Here is a 17,971-nt window from a genome sequence, read left to right as displayed (position 1 = left end):
TCTCCCTCGAAATGCCTCCATCCCTGCCTTCCCCTCTCCCCCCCCCAACCCAACCCTCCCTTGATAACTATTAATTTATGACGTAGCGAAGATGTTGAAGACATTTAGGTGTCATAGAGATTAAGATAAATAAAAATGATGTGATGCTTTTTCATTAGAAAAATATACACATATATACATAAATACACACACATATATATTTATATACATACATGTATATAATATATATGTATATGTATATATACTGTATATATATGTATATATATGCATATCTAAATGGTATACAGACAGACAGACACACACATTTATATATATATGCACAAATATAAATATGTATATAAAAAATCATAAATAATCAAGGAAAAACATTATCAATCAACACAGAAGAACATTCTAAAAAAATATATTTAAAAGATTCATCACACCAGCACACGCCTTCACAGCGTGTTTGTGTGTGTGTGTGTGTGTGTGTGTGTGTATTCAATCCCTTCGAAAACATCTACTATCGCTTTGAATAACACGTATCAGACGCCTCGTAAAGTTGTAAAACACGTGTCTCATCCGCGTCTATTCCTTGACTTCATATTAATCTGTTTAGCCTCGGGAGACGTCCGTATGGATCTCTTCGCTGTTTGGGAATCAGCATCTGTAACCTGAGATGACAGCACTCGTGCGCCGCGAATATTAATTACCAATCTCAGAAATGTCGTATAGTACATAACTATACTTGACTATACTGTTCATAGCTGAAGCGAAGTAGTTTTGTGATCTTGGTCGATGCTTGGATGGGTGGCAATCTGTTTTTGGCTTGCTCGGGGAGTAAGCCTTACATATTACTTTGTTGTTATTGTGGGGTTAGGAGAGGTCAATGGAAGAGCCCTAAAAATGTCTGAAAAAGGTGTTTCGCGTCGAGTTAAAGATACAGGAATTTTTGGATGGGATATTCATGATTTATTTATTAGAATGAAAATGTAGAATATAAATAAAATGCTTAATAAACAGTACAGTACAATTATTTCTAATAGAATATAGCGTATCTATTTCAATTTTTCATTGGTGAAATAAACCTCTATTTGACTGTAGATTTAACACGTTTTAATTTACGTTTAAGTTAGTAATATGTTTTTTACAACTAATGGGTGAGGGTAAAATCTTGCAAATATTCCCGAGTAAGCTTGATGTCGGATTATGCCTTTAACTCTTATTCTCCATGTTAGTACTATCATTACTATAATGGATACTATTTTATTTCTTTACTTCAGCAACTGAGTGAATATTGTCGATTATTATTTAAATTTATCATGTTATCTCCTGTGTCTAGATTGTGTGTGTTGTATATTTCATGTATATGGCCCTAAGCTGAAATGAAGGATATTATTATTATTATTATTATTATTATTATTATTATTATAATTAGTTAGAATCTTCTCAATTCTTCTTATTATCTTTTTCTCGTCAGCATGTAGCTGGTGTATTAAGTTTCCTAAGGACATGTAAAGATTTTCATTTGTCTTAGGTTTATTCCTCTAACGTGTCGACAGCGCACAGACAGTCATCTATGAGAGTTTACAGTACAAGTGAATTAAGATACAGTTTACAAGTATTTATAGCATGCAAGGTCGTGTACAATCGGTGGGCGGGTCGGTGGGAACGGATTTTAATTGGTCGTTGGATGGAAACGAAATCTCCCCCTGAGGCGTTCTGACCTGCGTAGTTTGGACGGGGTTATTAGCGTCGGTTGGGTGTTGTTTGGGGTACCCACCTCTTGGGCGGCAGGCTGTACAATTGATATATCTTCCGCTCGTTCTCTCCCGCTTTCTATCTCTACTTCTTCCGCTCTCTCTCTCTTGCTCTCTCTCTTTCTCTTTCTGCAGTTTTCCTCTTTTCTCTCTCTCTCTCTCTCGTTCGCTCCTTCTAACGCTCTCTCTTTCTCTCTTGCCTGCTCCTCTCTCTCTCTTTCTCTTTCTCTCTCTGTTTGCTCCTCCTCTCTCTCTTTCTCTCTCTCTCTCTCTCTGTCTCTCCCCCCCCCCCCTCGATCTCTCTCTCTCTCTCTCTCTCTCTCTCTCCCCTCGATCTCTCCTCTCTCTCGTGGATGTATACGTAGTCGGTTGGTTTCTTGCGCCATTCTTCTTATGATGGTGGGGAGAAACTCTGTTTCTTTTACCGTGTTGATAGTCGGTTTTTTTCTCTAATATATGTAAAGCTTCAAGATAACGTAGGCGTTTTCGGTCCGGTGCATGGTCAATAATTTCTATGTTCTTTATGAGCTCAGCTCTTTCTGGTCTCCTGTTGTGTTTTTCCCTATAGTGAATGAAAATGGCCCCTTCTTGAAGATGACACGAGAGACGCTTGGAGAGTCTGGTAGTGGCTCCATCCCGATAATAAGAATGGTGGCATCCATCCACCGAGCATGTGAATTCGTAGATGACACTCCTTCTCTTCAAAGACGTTTCTGGGGCGCCGGGTTGTTTCTAAGAAGCAGCTGGCTGGTTTTCATGCTTTGTAATAAATTATGAGGCTAATTTTATCACTTTCTGTAGTGGGGGAGACATTTTCACTGATTATTTTCCTTATAGCCTTTTCATCTTCCAAATATTTGTGGTGCATATGATTTTTATAAAATATTTTATAGCTCCACTTTGGTCGTTAGTTACGGTCGTTCTTTCTTGGTGCCATTTATTTATGGAGTCCTCGTTTGGCGTTCGGACCATACGGTTGAAAAAGTTATTATTAATGAGAAACTTGTGTAGGACCTTTCGATTCCCTGGTGGTTTCTCTCCATGTGGAACAGTGTGTAAGGGCGCGGCGGACGAAGGCCTCTACCACCGATCTTTTATACCTGTCTGGGCACTCGCTGGACCCATTAAGGCATAGACCCGGGTTTGTGGGTTTCTTGTAAACCGTGGTGTGTATCCCGTAGGGGTCTGCTGTACCCGAACGTCCAGGAAGGGTAGGGCACCGTCAACGCTGCGTTCACACGTGAAGTGGAGGACGGAGCATTCTTCGAAGGTGTTTCTTAAAGTTTCAAGGTCCTCTTCTCTGTCAACTTTTATGAAGGTGTCGTCTATGTAGCGGTAGTATTGGGGAGGACAGGGGATCTTATTGAAAACTCTTTCTTCGACGACACTCATGTAGAAGTTGGCAAAAAGAACCCCTAATGGGGTCGTCGAAGAAAGAGTTTTCAATAAGATCCCCTGTCCTCCCCAATACTACCGCTACATAGACGACACCTTCATAAAAGTTTGACAGAGAAGAGGACCTTGAAACTTTAAGAAAACACCTTCGAGAAGATGCTCGGTCCTCCACTTCACGTGTGAACGCAGCGTTGACGGTGCCCTACCCTTCCTGGACGTTCGGGTACAGCAGACCCTACGGGATACACCACCACGGTTTACAAGAAACCCACAAACCCAGGGTCTATGCCTTAATGGGTCCAGCGAGTGCCCAGACAGGTATAAAAGATCGGTGGTAGAGGCCTTCGTCCGCCGCGCCCTTACACACTGTTCCACATGGAGAGAAACCACCAGGGAAATCGAAAGGTCTACACAAGTTCTCATTAATAATAACTTTTCAAACCGTATGGTCGAACGCCAAACGAGGGACTCCATAAATAAATGGCACCAAGAAAGAAGAAAGAACGACCGTAACTAACGACCAAAGTGAGCTATAAAAATATTTTATAAAAATCATATGCACCACAAATATTTGGAAGATGAAAAGGCTATAAGGAAAATAATCAGTGAAAATGTCTACCCCACTACAGAAAGTGATAAAATTAGCCTCATAATTTATTACAAAAGCATGAAAACCAGCCAGCTGCTTCTTAGAAACAACCCGGCGCCCCCAGAAACGTCTTTGAAGAGAACGGAGTGTCATCTACGAATCACATGCTCGGTGGATGGATGCCACCATTCTTATATCGGGATGACCACTACCAGGACTCTCCAAGCGTCTCTCGTGTCATCTTCAAGAAGGGGCCATTTCATTCACTAGGGAAAAAACACAACAGGAGACCAGAAAGAGCTGAGCTCATAAAGAACATAGAAATTATTGACCATGCACCGGACCGAAAACGCCTACGTTATCTTGAGCTTTACATATATTAGAGAAAAAAACCGACTATCAACACGGTAAAAGAAACAGAGTTTCTCCCCACCATCATAAGAAGAAATGGCGCAAGAAAGAAAACCAACCGACTACGTATACATCCACGAGAGAGAGAGGAGAGATCGATGGGGAGAGAGAGTGAAGAGAGAGAGAGAGAGAGAGAGAGATCGAGGGGGAGAGACAGAGAGAGAGAGAGAAAGAGAAAGAGAGAGAGAGGAGCAAACAGAGAGAGAAAAGAGAAAGAGAGAGAGAGGAGCAGGCAGAGAGAGAAAGAGAGAGCGTTAGAAGGATCCCGCGAACCGAGAGAGAGAGAGAGAGAAAGAGGAACTTGCAGAAAGAGAAAGAGAGAGAGCAAGAGAGAGAGAAAGAGCGGAAGAAGTAGAGAGAGAAAGCGGAGAGAACGAGCGGAAGATATATCAATTGTACAGCCTGCCGCCCAAGAGGTGGGTACCCCAAACAACACCCAACCGACGCTAATAACCCCGTCCAAACTACGCAGGTCAGAACGCCTCAGGGGGAGATTTCGTTTCCATCCAACGACCAATTAAAATCCGTTCCCACCGACCCGCCCACCGATTGTACACGACTTGCATGCTATAAATACTTGTAAACTGTATCTTAATTCACTGTACTGTAAAACTCTCATAGATGACCTGCCTGTGGCGCTGTCGACACGTTAGAGGAATAAACCTAAGACAAATGAAAATCTTTACATGTCCTTAGGAACTTAATACCCCAGCTACATGCTGACGAGAAAAAAGATAATAAGAAGAATTGAGATAAGATTCCTAATTATAATTATGCCGTTAAACAGCTATTGTTCACTGCTACTGCCCTCAGAGAAGGCCTCCTTCCTAATTATAATTAGTTAGGTAAGAAATTTAATTGCTGCTACAATGGAATTCAGCTTGACTCTTGATGTTATCTTTTTCTGATTTTGGAAGGCTTCTGAGAGGATCAGACGTGCTGTTGAAGGGACATTTTCTCTCTCTCTCTCTCTCTCTCTCTCTCTCTCCATTTTTTTGCATTTCCCCTCCCAGCTCATCTCTCTCTCCTTCATTTCATCCTCCATTTTTCACCCGTGGATATACTGAAATAACATACACTAAAAATTAGGCCTACCTCACAATTTGTGGATATACGACAATAAAATGCCCCCCAAAATTAGGCCTACCTCACAATTTGTAGATATACGACAATAACATGGCCTTAAAATGAAGCCTACCTCAGCATTTGTATATTTACGATAATAACATGCCCTAAAAATGAAGCCCTAAAAATGAAGCCTACCTCAGGATTTGTGTATATTTACGAATATAACATGCCCTAAAAATGAAGCCTACCTCAAGATTTGTATAATTACGACAATAACGCCCTAAAATGAAGCCTACCTCAGGATTTGTATATGTACGAGAATAACATGCCCTAAAAATGAAGCCTACCTCAGCATTTGTACATATACTACCACAATAACATGGCCTACAAGTTAGGCCCACCCCAGCAGTTGTAGATATACGACGACAACATGAACTAAAAAATCGGCCTACCTCACAATTTGTGGATATACGACAATAAAATGCCCTAAAAATGAAGCCTACCTCGGCATTTGTGGATATACGACAACATAGCCTAGAAATTGTGTCTACCCCAGCGTTCGTGGCAACCATAGGCCTACCAGTACCCACCTGACCTGCCCTTCCCAAGGCACCAGGGATCGATTGAACTGGTATAACTTCCTGTCATCGACGAATGGCAGGTGCCCAAGGACATCTACGCGTACATGGAATTACCCCCGACTTGTCCCGAATAGAAATGTAAATAAAGTACTGTCAATCCATCAGCTTATACTTCTTGCTGTTTTGCGCCGACCCGGTTGGACAGTTTGAACCTGTTTTATCCGTGTTTTATCCGAGGGGATATTTCGTTCCTACTGTCGATATTTTGTGGGTTGGGGGGGCGCGGTTGGGGGCCGGGGCATTCCTCTATTTTTGAGAGAGAGAGAGAGAGAGAGAGAAGAGAGAGAGGAGAGTTTAGCATTAAATTTATTACATACAGAACACTTAAAAAAATATAAAATATATGCACGTATATACTGTGTTTATTTAATATATATTATACTATATATATTATATATATATATATATATACATATATTGCAAACATAAATAAATGGAAATATATGACCTATGTAAATACAAGTTTGCCTAGTAACACAATAACTAATGTAACTTCAAGAAACCGATTCTTGAAACCACTTGGCTATTTAAAACGTCCAACAATTCAAGAGACTGGGCCACAGAGGAAGTCGGGGGCGCCCCAGAGATAACCATTATCGGGGCACAGATGTCGAGAATAACACCCCTTCCCTTCCCCCTCGCCGCCAACCACCCCGGGTGTCAACAGCATCACACGATAAGCAGGTGGCAGGGCAGGAGAGTCCGACAAAAACATCCGCCGGTATGACACACAGACGAGCCGACGAGTGTCGTAACCCACCCGTGGACCAGTTGATTCCGGTTTTTTGGAAATGCTGGCGTTGTGAGGTTTATGGTTTAATGTTATTTTCGGTGTTTGGTCTGTCCCAACTGCCTGTATAAAACAGCGGTAATTGGTCTACATACATAGATTAAATGCCTTGTCACAGAGACTGAACAAGAAGGTTTTTCTATCCTGGTACTGGAATTTCCAGAAGTTCTAGCGAAGATGCAATTCATTAATACCCTAATACTGCCATTTTCCTTCCATTTTGATACATTTTCATCTACTTAGTATTGTCTTAATTTAATTTTTCCCTTTTTCAATAAGTGGGAGTTCTTCTGTCTGTATTTCTCTTTGCCTTCTCTTACTTTCGACTGAACACCATACAATAATAATAATAATAATAATAATAATAATAATAATAATAATAATAATAAGACAAATACACACCACCAATATCACGGAAACAAATAACTTGACATATGCAGGAGCAAGATTAGTAGCAGAACTGATGGGGATACGAACACCAACACCACCAGGAATCAGGAATCAGGAATCGGGGTATAGGTTAGGATGGGGCCTCCGTAGAGGTTCCCAGGAAAGAAGGCATAGGTTTGGAAGGGATAATAGAATGCTAAAGGAAGGTATGAGTGAGAGAAAATAGAGTAGGGCAGACCTACTGGCCATAGCGTGTTAAGAATGTGTCATGTTACGTGTATTTTTGGCTGGTTTGAATGTGCAGAGTCATCATCCATTGGTGTGGCTCGTGAGTTGCGAAGGGCTGTGTGTGTGTGTGTGTGTGTGTGTGTGTCCTCGGTTCAATTTGGATCGTCCCTTCCCCCTCCCTCCCTCCTGGGGGGGAGAGGAACGGGACTCGGACCACTGTTCTCGCAGTTTTTCTATACCAAGAGCTTATTCTATTGTTAGTATTTCCTTAATATTATTGTTAGTATCTGAAGTGAGAGATTGATGTGATCTCAGTTCTATTCTGAAAATATTCTATGCATAGGCATGTGTATCTGCACCCACATACATGCTTTTCTTAATGCTAATGTTAATGGAAAAAATTTTTTTTTTTTTCCTTAATGCTAGTGTTAGTTGATGATGGTGAACTTATTTTACCTTATTACTTATGTTAGTTCGTGTTGCAGTCCATAGCGTGTGATTATCTTTCATTCTCCCATTCATTCCTTCCATTTCTTTCACACGCTTTCATTCGTTCCCTTTCATTCATTCAAAATCGTTCGCGCGGAGGGTCGGTGGTGCTAGGGGGGGAGGGGAGGGGTGAGGGTGAGAACCCTTCTCCCCCTCCTTTCCCACGCTGAGTTGAGTGTTGGCTGTCTGACTAATGCTGGGGTCACACATTCACGTATCACGACGGCGTATGCCCACGTATGTGGATCTTGGGCATCATCGCGGTGAAATGACCTTGAACAGCTGGTAAACAGGACACGGGCTACCGGACGTAAAGCCAGCGACGTAAATTGCGCCGCAAATGTACGCGCAAAGAAAGCAAGGTCGGACGTCCTACCTGGAACTTACGCCGATCAACTTCACGTCAAGACCACGCCCACCGTTGTGGGGCTGTGCTGTTGCCAGGGGTATGAGCACATTACTACAGTTTTTTAATTTTTTTTTTATTTTGATTCTGTTTGAATCCGCGAAAGACATCTACAAACAGCTGAATATACAGTTGAAAATTATATGCACACAAAATCGAGATTTATTATCATTGAGAGAGAGAGAGAGAGAGAGAGAGAGAGATTTACCAAGATATATACTTTCTAATTGTACAACAAAACATTTCAGTAGACGCAATTAGAATAATGGTTGGTAATGAGCACATCACTGATTATATATTAACCCATTTCTTGAATGATATTTATAGCAATAAACCAAGTAACCAGTCGACAATCGACAAGGAATACAATACGTAGTTTTAGGAATTATGATTTATGAACGCTTTGGGAGCTCTTATATAAGATTAGCACTAGAATTGTCTTGCTTCGATTTTACCATTCAGACATACACTTAGACTTATAAAACTGTTGACTATGGGCGATTTATATTTAAGCGATATAGAATAACATCTAATAACTTATCAAACATTCTTAAAAATTAATAGGAATTCTACCTATTCAAGATAATATTTTTTAGATGTATATAGGAATTCCTCTTAGATATTTACATTATTTGTTACACCATTATTGTAAGACTGCTATTCAGAGAAATAAATATCTTCGACACTTCCATAATCTGAGAATACCGTGTTACCGGGAAAGTGTTCGTGTGTGTGTGTGTGTGAAAGTTATTCTAGCAGATTATACTATAGCGTTTGCTGTCTACAAGTGAAGTCTTTTGTTATTTTTGGCCTAAGCAGTAAAGGTTATTTCTAAAAGGACTATAGACATCCTAAACAAATTGTCTTCGTCAGAAATTTCCCCAGTATTTTATATTCGTTATCCATTTCCCACTCGCCTTTTATTGAAACCTTGTCTCCATATTTCTGAATCGTGATCAGCCACCTGAGACACAAAGAAACAGCCCCTGGGCTATGAAGCCATTAGTCCTGCTCCCACACAAATGGTTCGCACTGCATGGGTCCATATAAGTACTCGTCCAACCCGGGATTATTCATAGCCTAAAGGAAACCTTACCAATAACACCAGGCCCCAACTCCTCTACTGTTCCTGCGTTGCTAATCATAAATTAATTTCTTACTGGAGCAGGTGTGACAGACGACGTATAGGCGGTAGATGCCGGAATCCTGTTGACGAAATGACCCGGTTGTTGATTTCTGGTTGAGATTTGTGTACCGGAACGCTGAATACTACCTTGGGAATAGAGCCTGGGATTACCCTGTATCCTCTGAACAGATTCCAATTCATGTTTGACTGATGATAGCGGTCAAAAGACAGGAGAAAGTGGAAATCGTATTAGGAGCCAGTGCTAAAGGATTATTCCAAAATCCGCCATTGTCAATGAAAGAAATAACTGAGACCGTCAGGTCTTGGGATAATCCTGTGGCCATATCTTCAAGTTGATTTCCAACAGATGACCCGAGGACGCCGACCTGACCTTTTATACCACGCTACTGCGTTGCCATGTCGTACAGGGTTGTAAATGTGTGAATCGTTTCGCCGTAGGCTGCAGCGCATTAGGAGGCCCACGTGCTTCGCGGCGGAAAGAAAACAACGACGGCGAACAATGCAGGTGACCCTAGCGCGTACCCCGCAGCAGTCACCGTGGGTCCCACGTGCAATGCCTGGAGCTACGTCAGGAGACATTTGGCGTGACCACCCACGACTTGTTTTGAACATTTCAAAACTGGAGTGGGCTACGGCGCCTAGTGGGCGGAGCTTAGCACCCGACGACACGTCGCCGTACGTTTACGATTTACGTGTGTTTTACGTTACATTTACGGTTTACTGACGTGAGCTGTTGCCAACTACCAATTTCCGCTCATGCGTGGCCGTGCGTGCGTTGATACGTGAATGTGTGACCTTAGCATAAGGGTCTTGGAATGTGGCCTTGGGCCTTGCGCGCTGAGCCTTGCCAAGGGTATGGAGCCTTGAGCCCTTACTCACATCTCTCTCTCGCCTCGCCTGTTGGCTGGCTGCCAGCTCCCATGTCCCCTCCCGCCATCCCCCCCCCCCTGCTAGCGAGCGGGTAGGGGAGTGTGGGACCGGGTGTTGCTCCTCCCTCCCCGAGGGGGGGTGGGTATCCACCTCCCCCTCCGTGGAGGGGTCTTCTGGAGTGCTCACCGGCCCCCGAGAGAGAGGGACTTGGTACGATCGATAGCCAGGCAGGCGAGAGCGAAAGGGAAAGTTTTTTAAATGTCCCGTGGTGACAGTTCGTCTCCGTTCGTCTCTCTCCTTCTACTCCGTCCGATTCGCTGTCTGGACTCGAGTTATTTTGTTATCATTATTTATTGTTACATTACGTTTTAGTTATTTATTAATTAGTTTATTATTTTCCCTTTTTTCCTATTTGATTTTTACTTTACTGAGTTAGTTTTATATAGTAATAGATATAATGCCAATCACTCGAATGTAGCCCTTTAGCCAATGTCGATTGTTGGGAGAAGTTGTGCTTCTCCCTTCGTCTTCCCTCCCTCCAATGCACCGCGATTCTCCTCCCTCCCTTGAGTCCCGTTGCTTCTACGTTTGCTCTTGATTTGTTTGTTTTTATAAACGCTATTATTTAATATTATTTCCCTTTTCAACTATTTGTTCTTAATGCATTTATTTATTATGCTTATTTTTTTATGCTTGTCTTTTTCCTAGTCCTCGTCATTATCTGAGTCATTGTCCGAGTCATTATTGTCATTATTATTTCTATATACGTATATTGGGTCAGGAATTCCTTCTTGCATCAGTCGTGATAGTCTGCGCCACCAAAAATGCTGAGAGTATTCTTCGTCATCTAGAGAAATGAGACTGTCAGTCGTTAGATCTTCGTCCTGTTCTGATAGTGTTTGCCAGACTCGATCTGCCAGTCGATACTGCCGGAAGTTGATCGCTTCCATGCCATATCTGACATGGAGCTCTTCCAGTGCATCTCCTCCCAGGTCTCGTCTATCGCGTCCATCTATCCAGCACAGAATTCCGTTCTGAAATTGTTGCAGCGTTCGTCTGTGTGTCTTATTCATTAAGCATGTCGGAACGATGGGATATTCCAATGCTGGCCTAATGAGGGCCTTATAAAGGTGCGCTTTGGTCTTTGGTCTAAGTTTTCCAAATCGTGCCAATTTGGCCTTGGTTGCTCTAGCACTTCTGATCTTTTGCCTGATGTGCATAGCCATCCCGCATCTGGTCAGTGTGAGTCCAAGCACCTTAGCTCTATTGGCGAACGGTATTGGTCTATTGTCAACTATTACGTCGCTGGGCCTCTTGGCCGAGATCGATAGTAAAGTGAATTTGTCCTGATTAGTTTTAATTTTCCATTGTTTCTCGAAATTATTTAGTTCTTCAATATGCTGTCTCGTCCTTAAGGCCAGCCTTTGTCTGCTTCTGTCATTAGTCATGATTACCTGCGTCACATCGTCTGCAAATATTAAATTAGCACATCCCTCCCTCCCTTGAGGCATGTCATGTGTGTAAAATATATACAGCGTCGGTGAGAGAACGGAGCCCTGTGGGACCCCGCTTCCCAGCGTAAATGTGTCTGAAACCTGTCCTTCAAATTTAATGTCGTTCAGTCTGTTGTCCAGGAAATTGCAAAGAACTCGAGTCATTATGTCTGGTAGGTCAGTATTTATTATTTTAAATTTTAATCCGTCATGCCAGACTTTATCAAAAGCCTTCGAGACGTCTCGACAAACGATGTTTGCCCTGCCTCTCCGGCTCTGATTCAGTGCTAGCATTTCGTTAAGCGTCGCAATTGCTGTCTGGGTCCCCCTCTCCCTCCTGAATCCAAATTGATACTTGGGGAAAATGTCGTTGTCTTCGCAATACGTATTCAGTCTGTTCTTCAACAAAGTCTCCAGTATCTTCCCGGGCACTTCCAAGAGAGTAATTGGTCTATATTTAAGTGGGTCCTGTGTGTTATTTAAATCTTTTGAAAACAATGTCATTCGTCCTCTCTTGAACATGTCCGGGAAGTATCCAATACTCAGTGACATATTATTAATATTATTTAAATCTTGCAGTGCTATCATTGGCAATTTGGAGATTATCATTTTATTAATACCTGAAATTCCTGGAGCTTTGTTGCTGAACTTTCTTATTACGTTAATGATGTCGTTGACTTCAAATTTGCACGTGAGGTAATTGTCATCTCTGAGTCGCGTCAAGTCGGTAAATTCGTACAGCGTTAGTCGGTCCCTTTGTGCTTGAAGATGTTCCAGCACCCGTGCCTCATTTATTGCGTCAAACTGTCTGTTGTCTTCGGGAGTTATCTGAAAAACTTTTTCCCATACCTCTTTCATTAGTCTTACTTTCTCGTCACTTTCTATTATCTTTTCCCCATTACTGTTCAATAAGTAGTCACATTGTCTGTTTGTCTTGCCCATCAGTCTTTTTATATCCCTCCAAAATTTAACAACATTCGAATGGTCGTCATATTTTAATTGCACCTTATTAATGGTCTCGTCCCAAAAGTCATTTTGCAATCTTTTAAACTCTTCAAACAGTAAATCTTGTATATAAAGTATTATGTCCTTCAGTCGTCTTGTGTATCCAAAGTTATCTGTATATCTTTTAATTTCAGAATAATGTCTTTGTAATAGATTGAGAGCGTCACCTCTCTTCGGCCCCGGGTTAAAATTTATTATTTTCTCGGTACCGTAGATTCGATGGCGCTCCCAATATTCGTGAACCAGTATCGCAGTCTGTCGTCAATTTCGTCTTTTGTCTTTCCCTCCGTGTCATTTATGTCTATATTGTCGTAATGTCCGCTTACGCGCAATTTAAAATTGTCCCAGTCGGCGCTATTATAGTCGTTAATCGTGCGGGGGTCAGTCTTTATTGGGGCTGTTGATAATGTTGGATAATTAATGCGGTAGGTGATATTTGATGTCGTCACTTCTCCTCTTTTTGCTGTCATATTTAAGCAGGCATGCCTGTTTCCTAATATAATGTCCGGGCGTCCTTTGCTGCTCACCATTGTTGAGAAGTCTGGTCCTAAAAACTTTAATTTGTCCCCTGTTATGAATCTACCTAGTATTTCCCCCCGTCGGTTAGAGTCAGCCGTCGCTATTGTCGGGTGTCTGGCGTTTATGTCTCCTATCAAATAAGTTGGCTCTCGCCTCTGTGAAACAGTATTGAAGTCCTGCTGGTATATGTAATTACGTCTGCATGGTATATATGTCGTAACAATACTGACTGGTCCTATGTTCGTCTCTAGGTTGATTCCCACCGTGTCTTCCGTGAAGCCTGTCATTAGTCTGTGTTTAATCTGGTGTTTGACTGCTACAGCTACCCCAGCGTGGTCCTCCCCATCTGTGTTTTTCTGATACACTCGGTATCCAAAAAACTTAATGGGGGAATCATCTGTTGTCCCTGTAGCATTCAGAAGAATTATGTCTGGGTCCAGGTGTCGGAATTCATTGTACAGCTCTCTATGTCGACTTTTTGTCAATTTAATCACATTGATCTGAATTAATTTTATAGTGTTAAGCATGAATATTAATTAAGAAAATTACTATAGATAGATTCAGACATAGAGGGCTGTATCTTAGTCTCTGTCGTTACTTATTATTTCGTTAATTTCCTTTTCATTATCTGTGGAGAACTCGATAGATGAGTAGGGTACTTGGTTATGCAGTATTAGTCCGTGTAGCTTCTCCCTCAATTGGTCATGTGGAATGGTGACCCCCGTGTATGCGATACACTCTCCCCTAATGTAGTGGTCGATTACCACATTTTTCCCACCGTCGGTGTTGATGTCTAATTTTTCATTCCATTGTTTTGGGTATACTATCTGAAGTCTGCATTTGATTATGTCTGTCTTGTCTTGTGTTATGTATTGAGGTTGTGGTAGTGTAAATGTATTTCCAGCTGTTTGTTCTTTGTGTTGTCTCTTCTTTTTTGAAATTTCCTCTTTAGTTTCGTCCTCGCTTTCCGAGGTTCTCTCAGCTGGCCTTTTTTGGGGTATAATTGTCTCGTCCATTTTTGTCGTCGGTGTGTGCTCGCTTGTTGATGGTGTGTGTGTGTGTGTGTGTGGTGTGTCGGGGTGGCTCGTCTGCTTCGTGTGTGTTGGTTGTGATTGGATTGGTGTTGTTGTTTCTGGTTGTGTTTGTGTATTGACTATGTTCGCTAGTTTTGAAATTATTTGTTGGCCGCTGGCCATTTGTGGGATTTTAACTTGGGGGAGATTATTTTCTTTATTATAATTGTTAATAGCTAACTGGTAGGTCCCCGGTACCGCCAGATCTTGCATCGCAGCAAAAATGTGTGCGTTGTAGATGTGAAATAATTGTGAGTTGAGTGGCTGGGGGTGTGATTGTGTGGGTGTAGGTGTTGTGTTACTCTGTGTTGTGGTGTTGGGTGTAGTTGTGGCTGTGTTAGACTTCAGTGCTGCACTGTATGTTCATGTTAGTTGTTGGTGTGGTTATCTAGCGTGTTTCTAGCGTTTTTGTGGCTTCTGCCTGTCTTGTTTCTTCTTCTTTTTGCTTTCTTAAATTCAATCTGACTGGGCACGTTCTGTCCAGGGCGGCATGTCCTCCATCACAGTGGATGCATCGTAGTGGGTTGCTGCACTCGGCAGCGAAGTGACCAACCTGACTGCACTTAATGCACGTTTTCTGCCTCGGTTTGGAGCACTGTTTTACTAGATGGGTGTAAGAGAGGCAGTTGTGGCAGTGTGGTATGGGTGTGCTTCTCTCCTTTTGCACTTGGTGTGCAGGAATGGATTGATGGCAGATAATCAATCCATCTCTCAGTGCCTTGAGGGCCATATCTCTAGTTTTAAAAACTACTTTAATTGTTTTATTCTTGGCATCTTCTATATTTTTATTTAAGACAGAGACCTCCTCTACCTTTGCCCATGCCTGTCTCTCTTCGATAGTGGCCGCTTTCTCCTTGTCGTTAAAATTGTCCGCATGTTTATCTACATATTTTAGGACTACTGTCCTAAGCCCCCTCTCCCCTGGTGGTGGAACAATATCGAGTTTCTCCCTGCTGAAACGGTTGATTACTTTTTCCCCCAGCACTTTGTCAATATCCTCCTCCCTTACGACGATAAAGATCGCATTTTTGTACCCCTGGTTTACTCTAAAGATGTCCAGTTTCAATTCCCCTGCTAATTCATATATTTTCTTCTTTCCCTCTTCAAACTTCCCTCCCCCCCGGTCAATGATCTTAACGGAAGGCATCCTTCCTCTCCGTGTTTTTTACAAATTTTTACATGAAATGAGTGATGATGATATGGTGGTGCTTGTCATTGATTTTGCTTATACTTTTTTCCTGGTAAACCAGGGATGGTGATGAGGTGGTGATGATGATGGTAATTTTGTGCTATAGCACTGCAACACGTCATGCACTTTTTACTTATACTTGGTTTTTTTTGCGAGACCAGAGGTCTGTTTTAACTGTGTAATTTAGAAAGTGTGCAGTGTTGTATTACAGTCGAAGGCGTGTTTTTGTGTTAAGGATTTGAAATTGAAATGAAGTTAAAGAGTTGACTTGCGTCGGTTCTTTGTTCTTCCCTTCCTATCTCCAGGGGCCTGGGCGGGGTTTATTCCCCCCGTAGGTGCGCCTTTTTACCCTCCCTTGATCCAAGGGGGGAACTAGACCGTCCCACCTACGGCAGATTCTCCGGGAGATAGAAATGTCCGATACAAAGAAACTTTCAGTTGGTAGGGGTTTTAGGTTCAGGTTTTAGGATGTAGGTAAGGTAAGGTTTGGGACTGTTTGGGAGGGTGAAGGTTAGGCTGGCTGGAGGATGGGTGGCGGATGGATGGCTGGCTGGCTGGCTGGCTGCTCTCTACCACGTTCCGCGCGACCCAACAACTCTCTGCCTAATCCTCGGGAGCTATTCTACCTGCGTCCTCTCTCTACTGCGTCTGGAAACCCTCTATCTTCTTCGATCAACACCACCAGCACAACCAACCCAACAGAAACCAAAACAGCAACCGCCTTGGAAAAGGCGCCTGGAAAAGCAAATCATGGTGATGAGATCGGACTTGAGTAAACTGAAGGAGATGGCAGAAAAAAGGCTAAGAAGCAAGAAAGCAAGGGAGGAACTCAACGAGAAATACAAAGTACAAGAGAGGGGACTAAACAACACAATAAAAGATGTAAAACAGAGGCTTAAGGCCAAAGCACATAAGATCCAACGATACATGAACAGGAATAAGGGATACCAACAGAACAAACTATTCGGAACCAACCAGAAAAAACTATACAGCCAACTAAGAGGGGAAGACAACCACCAAGAAATTACTGAAGCCGAACCAAGTAAGAGACTCTGGGAAAACATATGGAGCAATCCGGTATCACACAACAAACATGCAACATGGCTCCAGGAAGTCAAGGAAGAAGAAACAGGGAGAATAAAACTAAGATTCACAGAGATCACGACAGATACAGTCAGACACCAACTAAAGAAAATGCCAAACTGGAAAGCCCCAGGTCCTGATGAAGTCCATGGATACTGGCTCAAAAACTTCAAGGTCCTACACCCAAGAATAGCAGAACAACTCCAGAATTGTATCACAAATCACTATGCGCCCAAATGGATGACCACAGGAAGAACATCCTTAGTCCAGAAAGACAAGAGTAAGGGAAATATAGCCAGTAACTACAGGCCTATCACCTGCCTACCAATAATGTGGAAGTTACTAACAGGTATCATCAGCGAAAGGCTATACAACTACCTAGAGGATACAAACACCATCCCCAACCAACAGAACGGCTGCAGAAGGAAGTGTAGGGGCACAAAAGACCAGCTCCTGATAGACAAAATGGTAATGAAGAACAGTAAGAGAAGGAAAACCAACCTAAGCATGGCATGGATAGACTATAAGAAAGCCTTCGACATGATACCACACACATGGCTAATAGAATGCCTGAAAATATATGGGGCAGAGGAAAACACCATCAGCTTCCTCAAAAATACAATGCGCAACTGGAATACAATACTTACAAGCTCTGGAATAAGACTAGCAGAGGTTAATATCAGGAGAGGGATCTTCCAGGGAGACTCACTGTCCCCACTATTCTTCGTAGTAGCCATGATTCCCGTGACAAAAGTACTGCAGAAGATGGATGCTGGGTACTAACTCAAGAAAAGAGGCAACAGAATTAACCATCTGATGTTCATGGACGACATCAAGCTGTATGGTAAGAGCATCAAGGAAATAGATACCCTAATCCAGACTGTAAGGATTGTATCTGGGGACATCAGGATGGAGTTTGGAATAGAAAAATGCGCCTTAGTCAACATTAAAAAGGGCAAAGTAACAAGGACTGAAGGTATAAAGCTACCAAGAGATTAAGGACACGATCAGGAAAGAATATATGCAGAGACTCAAGGCGATACTCAAATCAAAACTCAACGCCGGAAATATGATAAAAGCCATAAACACATGGGCAGTGCTAGTAATCAGATACAGCGCAGGAATAGTGGAATGGACGAAGGCAGAACTCCGCAACATAGACCAGAAAACTAGGAAACATATGACAATACACAAAGCACTACACCCAAGAGCAAATACGGACAGACTATACATAACACGAAAGGAAGGAGGGAGAGGACTACTAAGCATAGAGGACTGCGTCAACATCGAGAACAGAGCACTGGGGCAATATCTGAAAACCAGTGAAGACGAGTGGCTCAAGAGTGCATGGGAAGAAGGACTGATAAAAGTAGACGAAGACCCAGAAATATACAGACACAGGAGAATGACAAACAGAACAGAGGAATGGTACAACAAAACAATGCT

This window comes from Macrobrachium nipponense, chromosome 24, assembly GCF_015104395.2.
Source record: "Macrobrachium nipponense isolate FS-2020 chromosome 24, ASM1510439v2, whole genome shotgun sequence".
Lineage (NCBI taxonomy): Eukaryota > Metazoa > Arthropoda > Malacostraca > Decapoda > Palaemonidae > Macrobrachium > Macrobrachium nipponense.
Note: the sequence above shows the minus strand (reverse complement) of the source record.